General features: G+C 39.4%; 1 pseudogene; it reads right to left on the reverse strand.

Annotated features, from left to right (window-relative positions):
• Positions 1-5,175: 5,175 nt before the first annotated feature.
• Positions 5,176-5,797, reverse strand: LOC118835613 (annotated as a pseudogene).
• Between the last annotated feature and the right edge of the window lie 12,478 nt (positions 5,798-18,275).

Genomic DNA, 18,275 nt, shown 5'->3' on the forward strand with positions numbered 1-18,275 from the left:
TGGATCTTTCCACAACTGAAATCTCAACCAAACTGGAGATTTTATTTGAAGGATAATAGCCCATACTTGCCTACTCTTTTTATTCTTTGTTTTGGCTAACCTTGTTGCTAGTTCTGTCTCCTTTAGGCATAAGTACCCTGCACTTTCTGGTGACTGCCTAAGCACATAGCATTCTTGGAATTCCTGGAAGCTAGCTAAAGAACTGACCTCTGGAATGGGATTCTTTGGGGCAGGGACACCTCTACGTCCAATTTCAGCAAGAAGAAGCTATGGAAAATGAGACCTTCACCCCTTACCCCAAGATTTTGAGCCCCAATCGTTCGAGGGCGGGGGGGATGATGATAGTGTTCTGTGTACTTATTTTGTGTTATCTTTGCTATATTGTTTTATCATTATGATACTATTGATCCTATGTAATGGATACAAAGATCTAGGGGTGGACATTTGAATTATTAATAATTATTTTGGGATGATTGATTGAAGAGATTATCTGGCTGGGATCTAGGGGTGGATCACATTTGAATCGTAAACCAATATTTGGGAATGTCACTGAATGATATGTTTTGCTTTATTGTGAATGATATGTTTTAGTTTCCTGTGTAATTGGATCACAATGTTCTAGGATATATAATTTAATTTAAATTATGATTGGATTGTGCATCCTAGAACATTGTGAGGGGTGTAGTGTGGCCGGAGCAGCCTTTGTTTTCTTTGAGTGACTCAGTTTATCTCATTGAGCATTGCTGGGCCATGCCTGGGAGCAGAGAACTTCCTGTGTGACCTCTTCCGGGGCAGGAAGCCCAGAAACCCATGCCTGTGAGCAGAGAACTTCCTGTATGATGAGTCATGGGGCTGGCTGAGGGGAGGTGTTGACTCCAGAGCCATGCCCTATTGGGTGTTAACCTAGGGGAAGGGGCCAACTCAAGAACCAATCGGCCCGGTCGTTCAGGCGGTGCTTGATGATGTCAAAAATTGTATAAGAGGGGAGAAAACGGCTTGAAGACTCCTTTTTTCCTTTTCCGGTTGGAGCCAGAGACACCTGCACCTGAAGCTGATGCAGGAGCTGCTGGTAGCAGAGCTGACCCATGTGGGGATCGAGGAGTGCTGAGCAAGGACTTTTGACCAGTGGGTAATCTTCCTACCATAGAGGGGAAGCAGGTACATGATTTTGCTTTATACCATCATGCTTCTCTGTGGCCTCCTGGTTACTCTTGTGAGGCGGACTTATTGGGCCTGGAAGCTTTTGATCAAAATATCAAAATGGGGATGCTGGTTTGTGGGACTGTTACTGTAGAGTTTAAATGCATGCTTTAGTTCTTCTGCCTTCTACCTAGAGAATTCCTTATATCCTGCGGTTCCGAACCTTTCAGACATATATGAGATTCTCTTTGAAATCATAAATTCTGCCTTCATAATACAACTAGAACCTCACTCACTGGTGAGTTTGTGGCCTGCCGGTTACCCTCAACCTGCTTTAGCCTCTCTGCCAAGTCAGTTTACTGGAGTGTAGCCACTGTGCATGATACAACTTCTTGGAGCCACAGGTAAGAATTGGTGAATCAGATGGACACCAGAGGTGGAAAGCAGCCCTGAAAACAGCTTACATAGGTGCTAGTCCTCCTGAATACTGCCGTACACCCTATGAAAGGATATAATCACTTTATGCAGACTCGGCTTCATTCTACCACTAAAACAGGGAGGACACTTGATTATCATCAGGTGTCTCTTGAGACCTGTTGTATCTTTATACAACTAGTGAGAGTATAAGTCCCCTTCTCTCTCATATAAGTGAAATAATGCTGTATCTCATAGCTGTGCCTTTTCATCACCATATCTATGTGCAAAGCTTTAACTAGGACCAGGCCACTGAGACTTTGCTGAGTGCTCTCAGAACTTGTATTCCACCAGAACTGATCTCAGCTCCTACACAGCAAGAATAATTAGAAAAAATAGAAAACTACCAGACAGAACTCTTCTATCCCTTCCTCTTCTTCCCCAACAGGACTGAGCTGCTATTTTGCCTGGTCTTACTCTCCTCCCTCCCCTAGCAATCTTTTCATCCTTTCCTGAGGGTCTAATATCTGCCTCCTCTACTTTACATCACTAAATTTTTCTTCAAAAGTTGTTTTGAGTAAGCCTTTCACACTACTTGCCCTAGGCTAACTGCTAGATGTAGCTCCATCTGTACGTCCCCCAAACCAGAACAGAATCTGATCAGTTAAAAGTTGCTAAACTTGGTCCAGTGGCAATTGTGTCATTGAGATGGTCTTACCATTCTGCAAAATTCTCCTCTAGCAGCAATTTTGTCTTATTGAGAGCCCTGGGAGAGAATTTAGTTGCAGGGGTGTCTCATTTGTTCTATTAGTATCCAGAAATTAGAGAGGAAAATTTTGCTTTTTATGGCTGAGTAGAATATATCATTTGCCTTTATACAAATCTTGGAATCATAGCATTTCAGAATTAGAAGGACCTTTAAGAGGATATATTGAAAGCCTTTCATTTAGAGACACACAGTATGGTTTAGTTAAAAGAGGGCTGGACTAAGGAGTCAGGACTCCAAGGTTGGAGCTCTGCCACAATCTTAGCTCTACTGCCAATTAAATGCATGACTTTGGGAAAGCTTGCTTCACCTTTCCCAGGGGCTGGACTACAGAATGTCTCAGATCCCTTCCAGTCCTAATGATCTAAGAAACTAGGTGAGAATACTGAGGTCTGGAGAGATTTAAATGACTTGCTCAAGGTCATACTGCCGGTGAATGGCAAAATGAGAAGGAGAACCAAGCCCTACCTCCCAATTCCCAGTCCAGAATTCATTCTATGACATTATGCTGCCTTCTCTCTTTAAATCTTTGTATAGATTAAAAATAATGGCTCCATGGTGGTTCCCAAAGGCCAGCCAATTGATCTGGAGTCTCATTCTATCTGTGGTGGAAGGTACCATGGTGCATTTTATGATAATTGAGATCATAATCATTTGGCATCTCTGCCAAGAATTTAAATCTAAGTTTGCCCAAGAGGTAGCAAGTTGACACCCCTTTTGCAATATCCCAGCAGCACCCAATAATGCCATGGCATTTAAATCTCTGACAGTTTGTCTATAATAACCCCTAGTTGTGAGGGATTTATAACTCAACCATAAAAATCCACTCTGAGCTTAAGGTTGGCCTGTGAGAACTCAGCTCCAGAGTGAATTAATTAATGAATTTGTTCTTTCTTTCATCAACTTGACTGACACCTGCAAGTGTACCCCCTTGGGACGTGATCTCAGCAGATCTCATAAACTTTCGGCTTGGTCAGTAGCACAAATAAGAGAATTCCCATTGGAATGATGGGGGCTAGAGAAAATAATATTGATAACACACTGTCCTAGGGAAAGTCACCAATCATGCTGAGCATATTTTCAGGACCTGGTGAATGATAATGGACCGAACATCTGGAAGTGTCCAGCTCATATAAGTGGAATGAATATAAAAGAATCATTCGGGCATCATCCCCAGAAGAGCCTTGCTAAAGTTCATGTATGCTGCATGGGGAAAGTAGGATGGGGATAGGGGGATAGGGTCTGGAACTGTGACTTTATTCCTATAGAGAACTCCCCTAACCTATGATAGAGTTAACAGAATAGAAGATGGAAAGCCAAAGAAGCAAGATGTCAGCCTTCTAAAGACAGATGCTTTTCTATGTCCACTGTTAAATGCTTCTTTTACAAGCTTAGCCATAATGTAGGTCCAGTAAAGTCCAAGGCAATATTCATGTCATGATGGATAAAGCATTAGACTTGGAGTCTGGATGACCTGAGTTCAAATCCAGCAGCACATACTTATTAACTGTGTAACCCTGGAAAAATCACTTCATCTCTCCGGACCTCTGTTTCTTCAACTATAAAATGAAGCGATTGAATTCAATCATGTCTAAGGTCTTGTCTAGCTCTAAATCCATGACGCTCTGAAGCTATGACCTCTTTAGTTTGGAGCAGTTGTTTAAGGCAATGTTATTATATTGTAATAGCAAAAGGAATGAAAGGCCCCGCCAAGCATCTAGGTGTTCCTATTATATTATGTTAAACATTCACAAATTTTAAAACATGTGGATTATTGTTTTAGGCTTTGTGTAAGGGTTGGGCCAGATGATTCCCTGGAGTTCCTTCCAAATCTGGGAGTTGATGATTCTATCCCTGAATTTCCCACTTTATACCGGAATATTTGGCATCTTAAAGACACAAGCTGAGATGTGAAATCAAACTCAAAACTTAGATTCATTAAAAAGCTGAACAAAGCATAACATCCATGTGTAAGAGGCATAACTCAAATCTTCTGGGTAAATACACTTTGCCTACCTAAAGCTACCATTGTAATTTTCTTTTCTTTTTGTCAAAAATTGTAATACTGTTTATTTTGCTAGAAAAAGACATTTGAGCATACTAAACATACAAAAAAACCCACAACAAAATGTTCTAAATTGTAGTTAAGAACAGACTTTTTGTTTTCTTCCTTGCATCACTACCCTGGCTTTCTGTTTGACTGAAACTAGGCAGAATTCTACATTTTCAGTTTAAAATTACTGCACTTCAACTAAAAAGAAAACTTTTCTCATGCCAGTTGATCCCCACTTCCCCATGTGACACCTAAGAACAGGAGATTGGTGCTATTTCACTGTATATACAGAAAGACAACTTTTAAGCCAAATGGACACTTACTGTAGTGATCTGCAATCTATCCTTACAGGGTAGGCTTTGGGTTGCAGTTCCCTAGGAAAGGCAGACAAGACTCATGCTCCCTTCAAGCTTGGACCCTAAGAATGTGTCTAGAGGTGCGGGTTTTTTCTGTTGTTTTTACAAACCATATATATATATACACACACATTAAACACCACCTTACAAATTTAAAAAAAAAATGTCTGAAAGCAGTTGTAAATGCTTTTGTTTTACACCACCAACAAAAGTGCACAGAGTGTGGAGAACAGGAAAATACATTTTCATTTTGAAAAATGTTTGGAATATGTATACAACTTTGATACAGTTTCTGGGTGCTCTGAGATACCCTTGGCCACTTCATGTAAACCAGTTACAATGTCTTTCTAGAAGCACTTTTGAGAGGCTATGTGATTAAGAAGCCAATTAATCCTAATGAGGGCAATCAACATAAAAGAAATGTGTTTCATTTAAAGGTGATTCCTCTACTCTATGGCATTCATATGGAGACAGAATATGGTATAGTTGCATTTGTCATCTTCTTCATCCTCCTGCTCCTCCTCATCTTCCTCATCTACTTTTTTCTGGGCAGTGTTAGCTGTTCCCTTTGTCCCATCGAACTTCCCTTTCCAGTTATAATATGTGACATGCTTCTTGTATTTCTCCTTCAGTCTGGCTGCCTTACTATAAGGTTGCTTCTAATTGTCACTCAGATTGTTCCACAATTCTCCAAGTTTCTTTGCCACATTCCCAGTGGCTATGCCAGGCTTTGTAGACTTGATCTTGGGAGGAAACTCTGAACAGGACAGGAAGAAACCAGATGGTAGCCATAGAAGTGCATTAGGATCCTTTTGCTGCCTTTCACCGGTCTGTACAGTCTTTCATTTCTCTGTCATACGGTGCCTTATCAGCTTTTGCCATCTAATCAAACTTGAATTTCTCTTTCCCTGACATAATCTTCCACCTCTCAGAGTACTTTTAGGAAAATTTTGCAAAGTTAACAGTAACCTCTGGATTCTTCTTCTTGTGCTCTTCCAGACAAGTTTATAAAAAGAAGGCATAAGCAGACATCTTGTCCTTTGGTTTCTTGGGGTCACCTTTAGCCATAGTGAACTCTGGATTTCTTCCCTTTGCTGGTCAGAAAAGAAAGGCAGAAAGGAGAATCAAGGAGGGGAAGGGGGGAAAGTGGCAAAGCAGGGTAGAAAAGAAATGGAAAGTAGAAAAAGTACCATTGTAATTTTCAATGAAACATCATTTTCTTCACCATCTCTCCTTGGTAGTGATTTTGTGCATTGTTAAAACATTTGCCTTATTCCATGTAGTTGTATATCCTTTGTGGAAGAGACGTCAATTCTGGATATGTCAAGTTTACAGTGACCTTTAAGTACCTTCAAACATAAAAAAGGGCTGTAAATATACAAGCTGTTCTCCAGTTGGAGTGTGGTTGTAGTCACTGCAAGAATGAAAAGCACCGACTTATTCCTCGTATGTGTTGGGGGTTGTCCTGATTTGCTCTGTCGGGTCTCCATTTCCCGATATTTTAGATAAAATATGTCATGGTAAAGCAGCTAAGTGTCATGGTGGATAGAGCACTGGGCTTGGATTCAGTAAGACTCATCTACATTAGTTCAAATCTTGCCTCAGACACTTACTAGCTGTATGATCCTGGACAAGTCACCTAATTCTGTTTGCCTCAGTTTCCTCATTTGTAAAATGAGCTGGAGAAGGAAATGGCAAACCACTCTGTGATCTCCGCCAAGAAAAACCCAAATGGGGTCACCGAGAGTAAAACATGACTGAAAAATGATTTAACTTAACAAAGCATTTGTACTAACAGACCCTTAGATTTTGATATCACTATCATTCTGAATTTTCTGTTTGAATTATATCAAGAATCACTGAAAGTACTGAAGTGCTCCCAAATCTGTTTTGCTCAGTCTCGTCATAATTTCAAATGGCTGATCTCTATCCTATCTTCTTGTTCACTCACTTCTTCTAACTAAATTCATAGATTGTAAGGAGTCTTGGAATTTCCTCTGTACCAGCATGGCAGCTAGCCTCATTTGTCCTTGAAGGCAGAATATTCCTCCATAGGTTGCTGAGAGTAAAGCATCCTCAGTCTGAAGCAACCCTTCTAGCTCTTATTGTCACTTAAATGCTTTGGTTAAGGGTGATCTCTGAACCCTGCCCTGCCCTTCCCACAGACAAAAGAACAAAACAAATATCCTCTATGATTCTATGACTCTAAGCAATTGGTAAAAATAAGGAATGTATAAAGAAATGGTAAAAAAAAGAAGCACAAAATAAAGTGAAATGATAAAAGAGAAAGCTAAAAAATGAAGGTATGTAAGCAGGGGGTGGGGGGAAGAAAAAATCATCAAAGTGTGTGGGATGATAGAGAAGTGCTAATATCTGCTTCCAGAATCATAAGTTGCTTATTCCAGTACTGTTATTGACACCATTGGATTCTGGATCTGTGATTTCATTAGTGTAGGGAATTCCCAGTGTGGAAACTCCCTCTACTTATATAGATCACCTACAGGGCAGACAAGCCAGCCTAGCTGAAAGCAGCAAGGCATGCTGAAGGAAAAATAGGAGGCAGCGTGTGCCAGGCAAGTCAGACCACCAACTCCACTTTGACTACTATCTTCTCTTAGACCCCAGTGGAGATAACCCAGAACCCTGAACTTTTTGGAAAAGTCTCAGTACGAAGTTGTTGTTTTTTTTTTTAATTACAGGAAGGATATGCCATTAAGAATGTAAATTCACTGATTCGTACCTGTCTGCCTTTGTTTGTTGTACCTGTCTACCAGCACATTATTAGTGTTTATATGGAAAGCTAATCAAAGTGCATTTTAATACTGAGTTTCAGAATAAATATGCATCCATGATGTAGACACAAATCAGAATATTTTAAAATAGTGTATAATACTTCCCCATACAAGCTTCTGATAAATACAGTCCCATTCAATTTAATTCAGTTCAATTCAATGCGACATTTGTCAGTCATCTACTAGGTTTAAACCACTGTGCTAATGCTGTCCCATGACTGGTATTCTTGCTGGAGATGAAAAGAGCAGTCGTGTCTTGTATATTTCCATATAGGCACATGTTGTTCCCCCATTAGAAATAAGCTACTTGAGGACAGGGGTCAATTCATTTTTGTTTAGAACAGTGCCTGACACATAGCAAGTGCTTGATAAATACTTGTTGATTGATCGACTCATTGAAGTTTATTTGGGTCACCTGGAACACTAGTCCAGACTCTGCACATGACATTCTTCTATCCCCACGCCCTTTCAATTGGTATTTGCTTTAACTGTTTTTGTCCATTCCATCAAAGGAGCTAGTCAGTCGTCCCACGGCAGAATGGTTCAAATGACTGCCAAAGGAGGCACCATGCTCAGCCTGAAACGTGGGTCCCCTGCATGCTATCTATTAGACCACCAACCAGCGTTTCAAGACGATGTTCTTATCTTCTCACTAAGTGAAAAATAACCAATCTTTTTTTTCTAATGAAATTTTACATTCAATTAGTGCACACCAAGAGATAATTACTTTTACATTTCGTATTTGTGGGGGGAAAATAACACATACGCACAAAACATTCTTGAAAACATGGCTTAAAAATGTTCCTTACCCTTTTGCAGTAACTCAAGACAACTCTACCCTTCTAGTGTTTTTTTATTGCTCTTTATTGGGATCTTGGGCAGGAGGGGGTTGGAGAGTGGTAGTGAGGAGACAAACAATTTCTCCATATGCCAGATCCCTGTAGATGCTATAGGCAGCAGAGTACGGGGGCAAACTGTGTGGCAAAGTTAAAAAAATGTTTTCTTAATTCAGCTGCGACCTAAGAAAGTTACCACTTCCACTATTGTGGATCATGGCATAAAGTGTAATGCTGAAGCAAGAGAATAAGACAACAAAGGGTAACTACTCCTGGAGTTAGCTGCCATGAGCATTATGTTGTGGAAGGAGAAGTAGCTGAATTGTTGAATGGAGAAGAGACTGTAAATTGTGGCTGAAGGGGACAATCTGATTGCCTTTATAGCAAAACAAGGCCAGGAGATAGAGAAAGAAATTTTTCAAAAAGAGAAAAAAAAAAAAAGGAAGAGGCAAAGAGAGAAAGAGTGGCTAGGTAGGAGAAAGAAAGAAAATGGGAACAGAGGAAAATGAAAGAAAGAAAAAGGGAGAGAAGGAAGGAAGGGAAGAGAAAGAAAGAAGGAAGGGCAGGAGGAAGGAAGGAAGGAAGGAAGGAAGGAAGGAAGGAAGGAAGGAAGGAAGGAAGAAAGGAAGGAAGGAAGGAAGGAAAATGATATTTGCTTAGCATACTGTTTTGCACATAACTGAAGCTCAAAATTGTTGAGTGGAATTGGACGAGATTAACAGAAACCTCCTGTGATTCCCAGCTAAGGTGAAGATGGTGGCACAAGAGCCATCTCCTGATTAAGACCTTTTCTTTTCTCCCCAGTTGTTATTGCTCTCCACTCTATCCCTGAAATTACGTTGTATCTGCTTTGTGTAATGCTTCAAATTTATCTTTTTCTGGGTACATGTTCTATCTCCTAAGTACAATGTTAGTATCTTGGAGAAAAGGATTGTTTGTGGCAGGGTGCCAGGCATATAGCAATCAGTGACTCCCTGTTACCTCCATGAATCAAATGTAAAGACCTGTGTTTGGCATTTAGAGATCCTCATTGCCTGGTCTCTCACAATCTTTCTTGTTGTCTTTTTATGCTTTGCTCCCCTCCACACATTCTACGATGCAGCTACACTGTCACATGATGCTCCATGATACTCCATCTCTCACCTCTTTGCCTTCATATTGGCTGTCCTCTATGCCTGGAATGCTTTCCTTCCTCATCTTCTCCTACTCACTTTCCTACTTCCCTTCAAGACAGCACAAATCTGACCTTATGCAAAAGTCCTTTCCTGGTCCTTCCTAACTGCTAGGTACTTCCCCTCTCGTCACTTACCATCTCTCTCTCATATATACATACATACATACATACATACATACATACATACATATATATATACACACATATATATACATATATATGTCTTGTATGTACACAGTTATTTGCATGTTGTTTCCCCCATTAAAATAGACACTCATTGGGAAGCAGGACTGTCTTTTTGTCTTTCTTTGGATTTCCAAGGCTTGGTATATAATAAGCACCTAATAAATACTTTTTGACTAATTGGTTGATTATTGAATTGAAGCGGATGACTAACTGGGATTAAATCTAAAGATTGTCTGATAGATTGTAGAGCCCAGTGATGCCACTCACCAGCGGTGGGATCTTGAATCAGTCACTTAACTAACCTCCGAGCTTCCCTTTGCTCATTTGTGGTTACTTGAAGTTAATATTTTCTCTACTTAGGTCATAATGTTATCATGAAGGTCTGCCTTTATAGGAGGGATTGTGTTTCTAGTGGATGCCTCTGAAATCAGAAAAGCTAAATTCAAATCATGCCTCTGTAGTCTGACTTCCAGCAACCTTTCTAGGCCTCAGTTTTCTCATCTGTAAAATGAGAGGGTTCAACTAGATGGCCTCTAATTCCAATGTCTTTCGATTCTAATTTCTTCTAGTTCTAGATCTATGGTCCTATGTGTATATTCATATATTTCTTTGGATAGTATAAAATCCCATATGTGTTTGTAATTATTGTCTATAATATTATCCATTATAATAATCTATCCAAGTTATCATTATGTTTTTGAAAAAAGGTTCTACAGGTCAATCTCAGAGAATTTATTGAGATTGTGTTTATATAAGTGTTTACCACATGTCAAAATGTTTTCATTGTGTGGGGGATTTAGCCGATATTTTCATATAAATTTGGGCAAATTGAGTTATAAATATTGACTCTCAAGATTGACAGGACATCATATCTATTTGATTTCTGCCTAACAAAAGGCAGGTTATGTTATCTCTTTCAAGTATAGTTTTCATAGTGACAACTCTCAGTGGGTTTGTCATTGTCTGTTATTTTAACATTATTTTACATAAATTGTATTCAGTCCTCACTACTGAACCACTTGGATATGTTTTATCATTTTTTTCTTAGAAAAGGAAGTGGCAAATGCTGGATTTTATTAGGACATTCAAAAGATTTTTCTCCCAGTCAGAATTTTTTGATTTAAAAAGTATCAAGGTGATATGCATTCATTTATAGAGTGCCATTGCAGATCGATGGGATCATGTAATCTTGGGATTTTAGCATTGCCTTGGACCTTGTAGATTGGCTAGTCTTTAACAGAGGACATTGTGTCCTCACTAACATTTTGTCAGTCTCTTGCATGATTTCCAAGAATACAAAAACTTGATTTTGCCCCAGAGAGCTAATTTTCCCCAAGTAAGGCACATCCCACTTCTTTCTACTCTTATTACTCATTGAGGGAAATGCTGTCATTTTGAACCATGAGATAAAACTTTGCAATTAATTTGGAATGGGGAAACTTAGGGAGCCATTTAGTTCCATTGAAATTGAAAGAATTTTTACAGATGTGTGCCAAATACTCCAATGGCTCTGTGATCTCACTGATGTTTTTTTTTTCTCTCTCTAATAATATCAATAGCCCATTCCATGTGACTTTCATCCATAGCTTTCCTTTAACTTGTGCTAATATTCATTAGTTGTTTGGCTAGTTGGTAAGGTTTTCTTTGCTCATAGCAAGTGATGAATTAAATGCCCACTTATTAAAAATGTACATCTTGGTCCTTTGTGAGTCTTTACTCCTCCACTAATTGAAAAAAAGGCTTATGTAGTGTGCTGTGTTGAAACAATACTTTCCCCTTCTGCAGCTTTTTTTCCTCCCCCTCCAGGTAACTCCAACTGCTCAAAAATAGAAGACTGTTCAATAGTGATTTGAGCTTCTTGTAAATGTGTGTACATATGGGATGTCATACACACTTTCTTAAAAGAACAGTGGTAAGCACCAATTAACAGATTCATTGTTGGGACTAAAATGCAAATCTTCATTTACTCAGTCAATTACCTTGCCATTGAGCTTTCTTAACCAAGTTCTCTCTGAACTCAGCAGGATACCTTTTTCTTTTAATATGGAATTACACTTGTTCACATTTTCAAGTCAAAATGCTATTGGTGCCAACCATTTTCCCAGAAAACCCATTCCATCTGCTGCTTACTACCTGTCAGACCTGAGGTAAATTGGGAGGCCACATGGTATAATGTAAAGAACACTGACTCTGGAGTCAGAGGATGTGCGATGATGTCTTGGTTCTGTTTACTGCCTGTATCACTGTAGGCAGGTCACCTAAAATCTCCAAGCCTCAGTTTCCTGACTAAAATAAAAGGGTTGAACTAGATGGTTTCTGAGATTCTATCTCTGCATTGGTGAGTCTCTGATCCTTTGATATGTCATCTCCTCCCCACCCCATCCCTAATTTTCTCATCCATACAATGAGGGGGTTAGACAAGATAATTTCTAAGGTTCCTTCCAGCTCCAAGTGTTATGATCCTCTTCTGCAACTAAATTAAATTTGACATTTATTAAGTAGTTAATATATGTCAGGCACTCTTCTAAATCCTGATTATATGGACTCTACGAAATCAAACAGCTCCCTCAAAGAACTGACATTCTACTATAACAGGGGTTCTTAACCTTTTTGGGGGTCATGGACTCCTTTGGTGATCTAGTGAATCCTGTGAACCCCCTTTCAAAATATGTTTTTAAATGTATGAAGTAAAATATTAGGATTACAAAGGAAATCAATTATATTAAAATAAAGATACATTTTTCCAAGTCAGGTTCACAGACCTCCCCCCCCGCAAATCTTTCCCTAGACCTTAGTGATACAAGGGGGGAAATCAAGAAAGACTTCTAGTAACTCTAACCAGCAGAAACCATACCTGGGGCAAATTCAATTGAGCTGGAGTGGTTGGGGGAGGGGGCGGGAAAGTCATGGGGTAGAATGGGTGAACATGGGATATAGGCTGATGGGCACAGGGGCAGTCTTTGATAAATTACATCATACTGGGGGATGGGTGGTGAGACTTGTATCTCAGAAAGTCTCATAAATGGATTCTCCAGAGGTCTGGGACATGAGGTACAGTGATAAAAATAGAAATGGGTCCCCTTGGTGAGGAAATGCACCACCTCCCCAGATTCAATTCCATTGGCCAGAGCCCTGTTTAGTCTATGCTAGTTATAGCCCTTCTAGAAGGTGGCGCTTGATCTAGGGATTCTAGGAGATTAAGGTAAAAGGGAAGCATATTCCAGGAATGGGGGGACTATTTGGGCAAAGGAAAGGAGGCAGGAAATTGATTCCTGATTTCAGGGAACAGCTCATTGGCCCATACAGCTTATAATACAGAGGATATGAAGTGGAGCAACATAGAATAAGGTTGGAAAGTTAGTTGGGAATCAGATTATAGAGAGATTTAAATGCCAGGCTGAGAATTTGTATTTTATCCTAGAGGCAATAGGTAGTCACTGTCGATTTTTGAGAAAGGGAATACAAGTATAAAGAACAGAGAGATATTGTCATACTCCAGGGATGAGATGATGAAGGCACAAGTTATTGTAGGGGCCACATACATGGAGAGAAAAGGATAAATAAGAGGGCTATTGTGTTGTTAGACTACACATGACTAGAAAATTGATTAAATACAAGATGCTGAGGGAAAGGGAAGGGTAAATGATGGACCCGAGTTGTGAATCTAAGTGAATGGAAGGATAGGATGCCTTCAACATAAGCCCATAACCTCTCCCTTTGACTGTATTTCAATAATCTAATTGGTCTCCCCTCCTTAAGTCTTTTACCACTCCAATCTGTACTTCCTTCAGAAAATCGCTTCCTATCAAAATAATTTTACTATAGTGTAAATCCTACCATTACTCAATAAATTCCAGTGATTCCCTATTACCTCCAGAATCAAACAAAATCCTCTGGCATTTAAAGTTTTTTGCAATTTGGACCCCTTCTTACCTTCCTATTTTTGGTATACTTTCCTCCATTCCAGGCACACTATGATACAACCACACTGGCCAATTTGCTGTCCTTGCAAGTGCTTCTCTAACTCCCACCTCCATGTTTTTTCACTACTGACTCCCACACCTGGAATGCAACCCCCTCACACTTTATTTCCACCTTTCAGCTTTTCTGGTCTTTGCAACTGCTAATATTAACTCAGATATTACCTCCCTTGAGGACAAGAATTGTCTTTTGATTCTTTTGCATCCTGAGCACTTAGTACAGTGCCTGGTACATAGCAGACCCTTAATAAATGTTGACTGATCTATTTGTAAAGTGTTTGACACACTTTAAAGTACCGTGTAAATGTTAACAAAAAAAGGAGAAATCTCAAGATAGTTCTTTGGGGTGTATCCATGCAAATTATGGCATTATCTTCAATGTTTTTTGTCTTAAGTTTTGTCTTTCAAGTGAATCCTGTTTCCTATGTTTCCTGTAAAACAATGTTATGTGTTTTGAAAGGGCTGTTCTAGGGACTTGGCCTACATTGAGCTGTTATTAAACTAAGGAACAATAATTACGATGATCTTGGTCACAGGGCTAAGCACAGCAAGTTCCAGCTTTAAGAAGATTCTTTGAAATTAAAATTAAAGCAAACGGTGAGGTTAACCAGATCCAGGACTATGTTGATCTTCTCATCCAAACACTTGGGGACTTGAGGTTAAATGTGGGGGGAAAAATAAGAAAGAATCTGAGAAAGGGACATATTTGCCTAGTATACCTTAATAAAAACATCTTCTCAGTTGATAAATGATCCAAGGATATGAACAGGTAGTTCTCAAAAGATCACTGAGCTATCAATATCACATCAAAAAGTGTACCAACTCACTAATAATTAGAGTAATGAAAATTAGGCAACTCTAAAGTTCCACCTCACACCCATCAGATTAACAACATTGGCAAGAAAGGAAAATGATTAATGTTGGTGGGGGGGGATACAGGAAATCAGGAATATTAATACACTGTCAGTGAAGTGGCCAAGAAATTCTGGAAAACAATTTGGAATTATATTCCTCAAATTATTAAACTATATACTTGTGACTCAGTGATGCCCCTACTAAGCCTAGAGATCAAAGAAAGAGGAGAATAACTCATCTACACAAAAGTCTTTGTAGCAGCTCTTTTTTTGCAGTGTCAAAGAACCAGAAGTAAAGGGGATGTCCATCAGTTAGGTAATAGCTGAAAAAAAAGATATATAAATATAATGGAATACTATTGTGCTATAAGAAATGACAGAAGAGATGGTTTCAGAGAAATCCAAGATTTGTATGAAATGATATAGAATGAATGGGGTAAAACTAGAAGGACCATTTTAAGATAACATTCTAAAGACAAGAAACTTTGAAAGACTTAAAAACCCTGAATAACGTGATAACCCATAACAATTTCCAGAGGACTAATGATGAAGCATGCTACCCATTTCTTGGCAGAAATGATGGATTCAATGTGTCTCAATATGAGACACATTTTATGGGCATGGTTAATGTGGGAATTTGTTTTGCTTGACTATGCATTGTGTTATAAGGGTTCCTCCCTTCCACAATGGAGGCAAGAAGGGGGGTGGGAAAGAAAAAATAGATTTTTGTTTTTAAAATTAATTTAGAATATAATTTAAAAAAAACACCTTGATTTTGAAGAAGAAAAAATCCAGCAATTCCTCATTTTTGTTAGACAATTAAGAGTATGTTGCGATCTGTTTCACTATCTAGGAACAAAATTTTTTAAATTCCAGGCAGGAAATGAGAGGTTCTGACCTATTGAAAACAAGTAGATACAAAGTAAAGATTGTGTAGCAATAGAAAGTTGTTGGGGTTTTTTTTTTTTAACACCTTTCAGTCAAAGGTGTTAAAAGGGAAGAAACAGAATATAGTAGCACTTTTAGTGATTAAATCTCCCTTATCCCATAATAAATAACAGATCTTATAGATGATTCCCCTGAATTAGTTTCATTTCGCTAACAAGATTCTTACAAATGAGAACACCTTTGATCGACCACAGAAGAGAACCTGGAAAAGATATTTCCTGTGTTCTACCTTGGCCAGGCCATTTGCAGAACACTGTTGTTGTGTTTGTTCTTCATTCTCAAAGAGGACCATGACATCAGGGAAATGAGGACATGATTTGCAGTTGACTTTGATTTAAGTTAGGGAGGGAGGGCTGTGCAAGAACACTAGCCTCACTTTCTCCTCCAGAGCCATCTAGGTCCAGTGGCCTGATACCCACCAGGACAACTGGAGATGGCCCGAGAACTCAGAACACTGAATTCCTTTCTGAATACCACATTTGAGGAGGGACATTGGTAAACTGTAGAGTATTTGAGAGACTCTCATATGGGTGGATTAGACATGTTCTCCTTCCCCTGAGTGAGCAGAACCAGGATAAATGGGTGGGAGTCTCAGACAGGCACATACGGTTTTGACAAAAGGACAAGAATCCTAACAATTAAGGATGTCTGAAAGCAGAACGGATTGCTTCAGAAAGTAATGGGTTGTCTCCAACCCTCACCCCCACACCATATCCTCCTGGCCCCAAACAGAAATCTTTAAACAAAGGCTAAGAAGTGGGAGTTGAGGAATTGATGAGTTGAATGAGATAGCTTCTGAGGGCCTTCCCAACTGAGATTCTGTGATTTTATAGGCTAGAGAAACTGTGAACACTTTGGGTGGGGGAGGGGAGCAGTGGAGAGCTACAACAATGGACCTGCAGTGCATGATGGCTACAGAGGTAGAGAAAAAAAAAGCAGTGGTAAGATAGTTATAGAAACAAGCTAAGGTTCTGCCTCATGAGAGGCAGAACCAACAGCACCAGAACAACAGTTTCCAGAAGGCAGAACATGAGAACTCAGGTAGGAAAGTTTAGGCCCTAATACATGACCAATGACATTGAAACCTAGGAAATATTTCCTTTCCTTGAAGGGAGTTTTCTAGTTTTCCCATTACTGTCAATAGAAACATCTAATTGGTGCAGTGGACAGAACACTGGGCTGTGTCAAGGTATGAGTTCAAGTCCCACCTCACATGCTTACTAGCTACATGACCCTGGGCAAGTAATTTGATTTTAGATTCCTCCATTGGAAAATGGGATTGGTAATAGCACCTACCTCACAGTATTATTGTGAGAATCAAATTAGTTAATATTTGTAAAAAAAAGTACTTAGCATAGTGCCTGGCACAAAGTAGGTTCTTAATAAATGTTTGTTTTCTTCCTTTCTTCTAGTATAAAAGTCTTTGGGAGACTGATGCTGATGCTGATGATGATCGTTAGCATTTACATTTTATGTTTCACAGAGCACCTTATGGCATTTCATCCCCACTATGAGCCCATGAGCTAGGTACTATTATTATCCCTTTTTCTAGATGAGGAAACTGGGGCTGATATTGGGTGAGCAACTTTCACTGAGTCACACAGCTAGCGAGGGTCTGGCAGAATTCAAACATAGGTCTTCCTGAACCCAGGTCCAATATTCCATCCGATTCACATCTGCCTGTGGGGCCTCAGCACAATCATATAGCATTGTTTTCTTGTTTTTACATTTTATTGGCAGCTCCAATTTGACAATTTGATATTTGATTTATAGATCTTATATGTTCTGTTGGTAGAGCAAATTTGATGAAAACTGGAACCTTTTAAAAAAACTTGCCTTTTTTGTCAATTTGCAAGTGGTCCTAAAGCCAAAGAGTTTGAAAGGTAAAAGAAGCAAATTAATCAGATTCTTTATGTTTAAAGTATATTCTAATGCTAGACTACCTGAACTAAGAAAATTTTTCTTTTATGTCAGCTCAGGCAGTTTTCTCATAGGATTTGGTGGTTGCCTAGGTGGACAGCAAACTTCTGATTCAATGTCTACTGCTCTGTCCATTCCTCTACACTGGCTAACAAAATGACTTCAAAGAAATTTTGGTTCACTGAAATGTGAAAAGAGTGTCATTGGTTCCCCATTGCCTATAGCATAAAATAAAAAATCCCTTAGGCTGTCATCTTCCATTTAACTACCAAAATGGTTTTCCTAAGGCACAGGTTTGACCATGTTACTCCCTTACTCAATAAAAGCCAATGGCTTCCTATGGACTTCAGGATCAAATACAAAATCTTCTTGCATCCTAGTCCATTGTCCTGACTTTAGTCTTGCCACTGAACTCTGATGCTTCTGGAAGAAAATGTGATGCTGATGATTTTGTGCAACTCTGACTTACTTAAATCCAATTTATGCACAAATCAAAAGACATAACCTTTACTGTTTTATCATTTTTACCTACCTCAAAGTCCTATGGCTACAGGCAAGGGATGAAGCAGTGGGGGCAGATGCAATAGAAGCTGGAGTCATAATCCTGCACATAGGCAGCCCTAGCCACAGGGTCGCTTTCTCACTGGACTGAAGCAGCAGTGGGACTCTTCATCCCCGTGAGTGTCGGAGCAGCCTTTTTGAAGGACCACACTGCTCACCTCCTGGTATAAGGAAGGGGCTAAAAAAGGTGTCCTAAAAACTGTCTGCTTCACCCAATCCTGGTGTGCTTACTCTAGCAGGTAAGGATTCTATTCTGCAGTCAAAACACAGAAAACGCACAAAAATTTTTATGGAG

Source organism: Trichosurus vulpecula, chromosome 1, assembly GCF_011100635.1.
Source record: "Trichosurus vulpecula isolate mTriVul1 chromosome 1, mTriVul1.pri, whole genome shotgun sequence".
Lineage (NCBI taxonomy): Eukaryota > Metazoa > Chordata > Mammalia > Diprotodontia > Phalangeridae > Trichosurus > Trichosurus vulpecula.